Source organism: Octopus bimaculoides, chromosome 3 (assembly GCF_001194135.2).
Source record: "Octopus bimaculoides isolate UCB-OBI-ISO-001 chromosome 3, ASM119413v2, whole genome shotgun sequence".
Taxonomy (NCBI): domain Eukaryota; kingdom Metazoa; phylum Mollusca; class Cephalopoda; order Octopoda; family Octopodidae; genus Octopus; species Octopus bimaculoides.
This window is the reverse complement of record NC_068983.1, coordinates 64,094,108-64,104,189: the sequence shown is the minus strand read 5'-3', so window position 1 is coordinate 64,104,189 and position 10,082 is coordinate 64,094,108.

The window sequence follows — 10,082 nt, the reverse complement described above, 5'->3', positions numbered from 1 at the left end:
ATATATATATATATATATATACAGGGGATACATATAGATGCATTCGTTGTGGGTTAATTGTGCATGCATCTCCCTATATACGTACAAAGGAGTGAAAGTATTGTGTGCGATTAGGAGTAATACTAAAAGTAAATACCGTTGCTATGACTAAATTATTAAAAGAAAAAAAAAAAGAATAAGGCTAATTCAGTTACTGCTTGAGAGCAATTCATTACGGCAATATTAGCGGGTTCGTTATCATAACAAAGGACGCTTATCTGCCTATAGTTAAACATCAATCCTGTTACAGATACGATGCTTCACAGATGTCAAAATACATGCTTTCGAATATGAAATCTCAACGCTCATTAGTTCATACATTAATACAGATTACTGCATTATTTATGACGGTGTGCGTGCTTTGATATTTATGTATATGTATATATTTACATACGCGTAGATAAATACGTAATATATAAATATGTGTATGTGCACAGAAATACTTATACGTATAAAATTACATTTATTTATATACACCTATAAATAAATGTATGCGTATACAATTATACGTTCATAGAAACGTAATTATTTATACACATACACACAAACACACACACACACATATATATATATATATATATATGTGTATATATACACATATATATATATATATATATATATATATATATATATATATATATACGTTTACATACATGCATGTGTGTGTATGTGTGCGTACACACAATATGTAAGAGCCTGGTATTGTCAATATAGAAAATGCATAGTAGTCTGAAAAGTATTTAAACTTAAACTCTGTTTTCATCATCCAGGGCAAGACCAAACTGAACAGATACAAAAGTAGTAGTGGTTATCAACATTGTTTGACTTGATGTAAATATATTCACTTGGGGCGTAATAATCCAGAGTAAAACAGAATGTCGTTTCTCACCTCGACAGCTGTTTCAAGAAGGTCTGATTTACTTAAGAATCCTAATGATCATAAATTATAGTTGACATTTGATTTCATCATGGGTACGTAACCGGTAACCAACCACATGGAGACACGGCATTGAGTCTGGCTTCTTTCATCAAGAGAAGATTGATAAATTCGGTTCATTAACAGAAATAGTGGGCTAAAGGGTGAGAGAAAGCAGAGAGAGAGAGATCAAGGGTGTGGGAAAGAGGAGAAAGGATAACTTCTTGAATATAAGTAGAAAAGAAGAAGACACGAATAGGAGGGACAAAGAGAAGGATGGAGAAGAGGGGAAGATAAATTTGAAAGCAGTGTTGCGGAAAGAAATATCAAGTGGTATAAATATAGTGTTAACCAAGCCATAATTCAATTAAGAATGTCAACTGGCCAGTAAAAGCGGCGAGAAGGGATGAACATTTCGGTAAATGTGTAGGGGTAGGTGACGGAGGAATAAAGTATGTTGAGAGGAAAATAGTTACATAGTTGGATAAAATGAAAATAGATTCAGCACAATGAGAATAAATTATAAAGATTTTGTAAAATGAGTAAATGTGGAATAAAACTTAAGTGTACATGTGAAGATTACCTCAGAGAACCTACTGAGTAATGCGGTAATGAAATATGTTGACAGTGATTCCTGTCAACATATACTACAACGTTGTGAACAACGTTGTAAGGGAACCCAACATACAATGGGTGAAGATAAGGTATAGCGTATGCTCGGAGACTTGAAGTGGTGTGCAATACGTAGCTGGGAAGAACGGTTTGGAGGGTTTATTTCAAAATCAGCTCTTATCTGCCCGGTAACATTGCTTGAAGTCAAGAGTGCTCCCAATTTTGCCCCTAGCCTTGTGGGTACGTTTGGTTATAACTTGACATTTATATACCACATTATAGCACAAGAAAAATGCATCTAACAATTATAGTTTTTCCACTATATGTGTATTTATATTTAATCTCCATCTTTTGATGATTTTTATGAGTTATGCTCGAGACACGACCAGATGTGTTATCATCTCCGGTATGGAGCCGGGAGGGTGCATCACTGTAGTTACAAGTGTAACGGTTACACGAACCAGGAGCAAATGTGATAACATCACTATTGCAGAAGTGGCTAAGATTCTCTAAACTTATAGAATTAATGTCCAACCTATCGAGGTGAGGGCGAGATTAGTGGTTCATAGGCCCAAAGTTAGGTAGCCAAGTTTGGGCCTACTTAGGAGGCAATTATAGATCCTAATTAAGGGGTTACAGAGTGTGAGATTTTAAGAAATTTGTTGAAGATGAGGTACCATTTATGGTGGGGTTGCAAATTAGAGCGTAGGATTTTCAAAAATAGTTTGGATGAATTTTAACTTGGAGAGAGAATGAGGGATACAAAAGAGGATCAGCCACGTTCTGCTACTGGAGGTTTCAGAACCCGACACAATGTTGGGTAGGCTAACCTGGGGAGGCCAGTGATTATTCCACGTCCGGGGCGGCTGTAGTACTGGACGAGTGTTGTCCATTTCATATTACTATCAAGTCGAGGTTTGGTCAAACAGACCTTATTGCAGTTGGTACTAATATTTTAACAAGAAAAGTATCTCAGATTGAGGTCAAGCCTTGTTTACGAAGTTCTCGTTTGAAGATGAATCATTCGATTCCTTATAATTCAAATGCTTCTCAACCATCGTCTTTCCATAAATATCGATCTACGTATGTGTGCATGCATGTATGTATATATGCTACGAAGCACAGAAAGCATAATTGGAGTTTTCATAGTTTTTTTTTATATAATATATGCCTATCTCTCAGAACGAAGGTTGTTCCGCATGATCAGTGGTTGTGATATGCAAACAGATTCAGACGCTTCCTCGATATTGTGTTACAAAAGCCCTGGAATGAGTGTTAGTGGTGTGAAAAGAGGTTGAGTCGGTTCCTCGGTATTTTGTTACAAATACCAAGGAAGTATACAAATAATTTTCCATAATCGTGCCAATCGACTTGCGCAACAACATTCGTTTCATGGAATGGTGCGTATATTACACAAACCATTAAAATAGCAGCTATATTTTCATCAGATCTTACTATTATTAGACAACTTCTGTTGAACAACTTAGACTAGCATATACAGTGATATAATGACTAGTTCCAAACCGCGTAGAATATACGTGTTCAATATGGAACTATTTACTGAGCCCAAAGTTATGGGGAGGGTGTCGTCCAGCATACAAGATACACATGCCCATACGGACACACACACAAACGCACACTTTCATATGAGTGTGCATGTGTATTTATATATATATATATACATATATACCTATCTACATATACATGTTTTCCTGTGCTTATAAGAAAATGCCTATATTTATATATGTATTTAAGTAGGTAGACGTGTAGCTTACATTGATGCCATAACAACTTCATTATCACGAACATATTACAGTCAGTGTTTCGTATGAAGTGCTGAGTCCGTTTATGTATGCACGATCCGAATTATCAGCTTCTGTTTGTCACCCAGTGAATGAAATTTTGCATATTATCTCATTTTGAATGGAGACTATAACAAGCTATTCAAAAATTTCTGATAAATTCGATATTTTCTAAAAATTCAAATACTTTGATGCGGCAATCCCTCGTTGATCAATGTCACTGGAGTTAAGAGATTGAGAGAATGAATGCTAACTTATATTTCATAGTCAACGGCCATTCAGATCCTGTTTTATCATCATAAATTTGTATAAACATGCGAAAATAAATTGGGCTGACAGCGGAAGTGAAAGTATTCTACAAGTCATATTCAAATGTAGAACATTCTAACAATGAATCTTCATAGTAAATATCTGTATCGAACAAAATACATATGTACATATAAAATATGCGAGGCTAATAATCCGGTGTAGAACTCAATATACCCATGTTTCAGAACATGTGTTAGCTGAGTATAGAATGGTAATAAGAGAAATGAGAAAAGAATAAATGATTATGAAATTCATTGTCTTACTGCTGTTTCTCCTATAAAATACAATGGGTTCATAGTTGAGTATCTGTATAACATGTTATCGCTTCATTGGATCCTCATATATATGGTAGGGGACGTCATCCAAAATGTAATAAATGTTTGTGTATGTATATATATGTAAGTATGTATATAAGAAAATCACGAAGTAGATACGTATACTTTACGTTCAATATGGGACATAAAATGGATAACTGTGTGAAGCCATTTCTTACAAAATTGAATCTCTAAGTCGTGTTGATTATTCATATATCTGAACAGCTGTAATTGTTAAGCTCATTCTATCCCAGTGTTGCTTAACTTGAGAATCTCCGTTATGATCAAACAAGGCCCCCACACACACACACTCACACACACACACACACACACACACACACACAGACACACACACATATATATATATGTGTGCATGTATGTATCCAATATGCCTGTGCAGTAAGAGGTTCGCTTTCCAACCATAGCGTTTTGTATTCAACCCCACCGCATGGGACCTTGGGCGAGGAAAATCTTCGTATGTATGTATATATATATATATATATATATGTGTGTGTGTGTGTGTGTGTGCGTATAAATATCTATATATATATATATATATATATATATATATATATCAACGTGTGAGTATGCATGCGTGCGTTTGTGTGTGCGTGTGTGTGTTTATGTGTGTGTTTGTGTATGTGTTTGTGCGGCACACCACTTGACAACCAGTCAAGAATAGTGTGTCTATGTCCAATTAAATTAGCGTGTTGGTAAATGGGGCCGGTAGAATAATTACCAGCCTCAAAAGAAGAAAACAAGTTCTGGGTCTCGATTTATTTGAGACCCAGGCGGTGCCCCAGCATGGCCACTGTCAAATGAAAAGAAAAAGTAAAATAATAAAAAGAATATATATCTACATGTGCGTGTGCGCGCGTGTATAACTATGTATATATATATATATATATATATATATATATGTATGTATATTATTATTTGAGCCGTCTTACATCGGGACTCAGACTCTCACGTTCAGCAGCATTAGAATGTAGCAAGTCTATAAACGCAGCTATATACTAATATAAATAACGAACACTACACTCACCTGTTTATGGGTCGGGAAAGAAACAAACAACCTTACAAAAATCCTTCATGTATTTATATATCCTTTTTAAACCCCATATCGAATATCTTATCATTATATCGACTTCGAAAGAAGAATACAAAATTCTTCCATTTTTCTGTTTTCACTTATTTCGGATATTGTTGCTATAGCTATAATTAAATTAAGTTTGACTTACATAAAGAGAAATTTTAATAAAATTCTACTCTCGTTTAGATGAATTGAAATATCTACTGTGAACTACCACATGTGTGTGTGTGTGCCAGAGAGAGAGAGAGCGAGAGAGAGGGAGAGTGTGTATATATGCGTGTGTATATATCTATATGTATGTATATACATCTGTATATACATACACACACACACACACACACACACACACATATATATATATATATATACATATGCATACATATATGTACATATATGTATACATATAAAGATATATATATATATATATATATATATATATATATATATACATATTATCCATATATGTACGTATATGTAGGTACGTATTATTGTACACGCATACATATACATGCAATTTCAAGTTGTAACATGAACATCATACTACAAAAGAGAAAGTGAAGATTACTGTACTTAATAGTTAAATAAAAATCAATATCTTGTCTTCATATAATTTTCTTGTTTCACTCTAATCATCAGATGGTTATGTCAACCGAGGAGTATCAATAGCATTTCAAACATTGCAGCAAAATCTCATTGTATCGGCATTTGAAATTAATATTGCCTCAGTTCATTTTAGTAAATTCCATACAAGAAGTATTCACTTGTGTCGATTGCGAATATACGTGTATTGTACAAATATTTCCTTCCATTAACAATCTCTGAATTAACAATATATTTTTGTTGATACATATCCCCTGCTTTTATTCTTTATATCTATACACAAGTCATTTAAACAGTTGATATCTCATTTTGTTATAACTTACACCAATGAATTTATTTTAGAAAGTAATTCGACACCGAAGCCTCCTGTTACTGCTTCCTAATAACATAGACCTACAAAAGGTATATTCAACCGTATGTGTTATGCTTATCAAATACTAAGGGAATCCAATGCACTCTTTAACTGAGTATAACCATTTATATGTCTGATACACTTACATTCACACAAGGCACTAATGTACACACACACACATATATATATGCGCACGCATATATATATATATTTATATATATATATGCACACACAGACGCAAACATACATACATACGTATATATCTGTATACACATACATACTGACGCATACACATGCGCACAAACAAGCAAGAAGAAAGCAGTTCCGATAACGGACAGAGTCAAGAACTATTGAAGAGTTTGGAAGAAGTAACGAAAATTTTTTAAAAAAATACAATGAATGAGGGGAAATTAAACTGCTGAGTGTGTTAAATAGTAAGGCATTAAAACAGAATTACTCTCCCCAGACACAACAGAATATATATATATATACGTTTATGTATTCGTTTTGCAAGAATCCTTATGTGAACTCGTGTGTTAAAACAGATATTGTTGTATTGAGGATGGTCACTAATTCTTTTTCTTTAGAGATGGCGCCATCGGTAACCAGTGCCTAACTTCTATCTTTTGAAAAGTCGTTTAGCCACTCCCCAAGATATCCAATTATGCCGAGGTCACGAAGTTTGTGACATGCTATTCGATGAGCGACTTTATGGAAGGCCTTCGCAAAGTCGAGATGTATCCAATCCGATATCCTAGTGAAGAATTTGCTACCAATTTGTGAGATCTACATGTGTATCTTCTTAGTCATACTTTATTATGCTGAAGCAACTTTTTAAGCGTGTAGTAATATATGCTTATTTTCACACCTTAAATAAATTTGCTTTTATTGGAGAGATTCGGGTTATTTCATAAGTATGTCGTTACGAATAAATTATATTTTTGTCTTGATTACCTGTAACGAAGTAAACAAAACAGAGTAAGAATTTGCTAATCCTAATTAGTCTTTGTGCACTGCAAAGACATGAAACTGGTGAGAAGATGGTCTACCTAATCTCCGTATAGGAAGTAAGCTGGCAAGTGTATTAGCACTAATAAAAACTTATGAACATATGCTTACACATATTCTTGAATATCATGAAATACAATTGCATATTATATTCTTCAAACGTATATTAGGTAAACATATGTTTAAATATTCTTTTCTACAAGGTCCGAATTATGTTTTGTGGAGGAGGGGGCTAGTCGATTGCATCGACCCCAGTGCGTAACTGGTACTTAATTTATCGACCACCGAAAAGATGAAAGGCAAAGTCGACGTCGGCGGCATTTGAACTCTGAACGTAATGGCAGAAGAAATACTGTTAAGCATTTTGCCCGGCGTGCTAACGATTCTGCCAGCTCACCGCCTTCGTGCGCTTTAATATTATATTAGAGAAATATGTGCCCGACTTTAAATTAGATAAATATGTTAAACGTAATATTACATAAACATATTCTGACATTTTGCATTTCCTTCAATAAACGCTCCTGGTATTTACCAGAAGAGTACGTTTGTTATAGAATCGTATAATTGTGTTGAAATATTTCATCTGCGGAAAATTAATTGAGTTGTAGGTTATATAGTTATGCATTATATATTTTAAGGTTAAAATTAAAATGTTCAAATGTATATTCCCTATAGGTATCTCAATGAATAAGTTATATCTCAACATCAATATCTATGGCATTTAAGGCAGTGATCTGGCATAATCGTTAAAACGTTGGGCAAAACGCTTAGCAGCATTTCGTCCATCTTTACGACGTAAGTTCTCATTACGCTGAGGCAGACTTTGATATTCATCCCCTTCGGAGTCGATAAATTCAGATAGTTATGTGAAGCTCATGAAAATTGTGGTCGAACCCTGCTGGGGAGAGCTGCCACCGTGAGGTCATATCTATCGTAGAAGGATTTTAGTTCTTTACCATAACCCCGAAAAGATTAAGAAATTATTGCTGGAGTATTTCTACCACCTCACCAGTCCCACTTCCTGCAAGGCGCAGTTGGGAAAGATATCAACTGCTATGCTAGCAACACCAAAGCCGATCTGCTAACCAAGATCAAAGAGGAGTTCAAAAATCGTCCAAGTAACGCATGTACCGAGTTCCGGAGACACATAATTTGTGGAAGTTTGGAGCGGATACTTCCAGTTATAATCTAATCGATAATTTTTTTTAGTTTTTAATATAGTTTATTTTAGAGGAGATACTGTATTTTCTTTTATTTAATTCAGCTCGAACACTTGTAAGCTGTAACCTGAGGCTTATCTGATAATTCATGTTGCTATAGTCACACTATTTTATATAGTTTACAGACCTGCCTTTTTCAGCTTCCTATAGTACTATATAACGTTCTAGAAATCTGGACTATTACCCTTTATAAATCTTCAGGGGTGCCTTGCTCTCATTCTGTTCAGTATTACACGTATATTCTCCTGGATGGCGAAAATAAAAAAGAAAAAATTTACATCTGTGTGTTCAATACTGGTTTCCGTTACAGAATCCTTAGACGTTTCGGAAATCAAGAAGAGATGGAGAGGTCGAAATGTCGTGTTTATAATAAAAAGTATGAGACCGTTCCGAATACACCCTTGTATAATAACCATACTTCATGAAAGCTGGTGAAGTAACAGAAACGTTAGCATGTCGAGTGAATTGCTTAGCAGCATTTCGTCTGTCTCCATGATCTGAGTTCAAAATTCTCTTGAGGTCGGCTTTGCCTTTCATCCATTCGGAGTCGATAAAATAGCTACCGGTGGAACACTGGGGTTGAGGTAATCGACTGATCCCTCCCTCGAACTTGCTGGCTGTGTGCCAAAGTTTGAAACCAATTATAATACTCCATGTCATAACTGAATTTGATATGACTATACATTGAATATACGTGTTTGCAAAATGTACTCTAACTCACGAATACATCTTTACCCATAATTTATTCCTGCAATAATTGTGAGCAATTAACCACAAGAGCACTTAGTTAAACGTTTGAACTTTCGAATTTTAAATCTGTGCTCCAAACCCGTACAATAAATCAAATTTCTTGCGCCTATTTGTTTTAGAGTTTATGAATTTTAAAAAACCGTTGATTTTATCTTGTTATCTGTGTTAACATACATATGTTATACACAACTATACGTGTACATCTACATATACGCTCACACACACACACACACACACACACACACACACACACACACACGCACACACACATATATATATAGGGTGATATAAAATATAGCATGCAACACTTATTTTGCAACATATTATTAACGTCGATCAAGGCGGTGAGCCAGCAAAATTATTAGCATGCCGGACGAAATGCTTAGCGATATTTCGTCTGTCTTCACGATTTCAGTTCAAATCCGCCGACGTCGATTTTGCATTTTCTTTTTCGTGATTGATAAAATAAGTACTATTTGAGAACTGGGGGTCGATGTAATCGACTATCCCCTTCTTTCAAATTTCAGGCCTTGTGCCAATAACAGAAAAAATTATTGGCATCGATGATGTAACGGAGAAAGATACATCTGACAACATGTGAAATAAATATCTTTTACTTCTCTTTTCTTCCGAATTCGATTAATTATTATATACTCCATCATTGTCATCCCTGGATTTTCAGAGGGACAGTGACATTAAATTTGATTCTACACATAGCTTTTGTATTCTTGCGATCCAAATACCTATGGAGTACATGCTCTGATTGTTACATTATTTGAATCCCGTTTTCCATATGAGTACATAGACACACACATACATATATCCATATGTATGCGCGTATATATATATAAGCACCTTTCATACTACTCCAATTTATTTAAGTAATGCGAGCATTACATTAAATGCAATATGAAGAGCAATCTTCAGCTGCACGAAAATGCAGAAAATTACTGTAGAAAAGACATATTATAAATGTGGCAATATTTCAAATCCAAGTGGCAACATTTATAATATGTCTTTTCTACAGTAATTTTCTGCATTTTCGTGCAGCTGAAGATTGCTCTTCA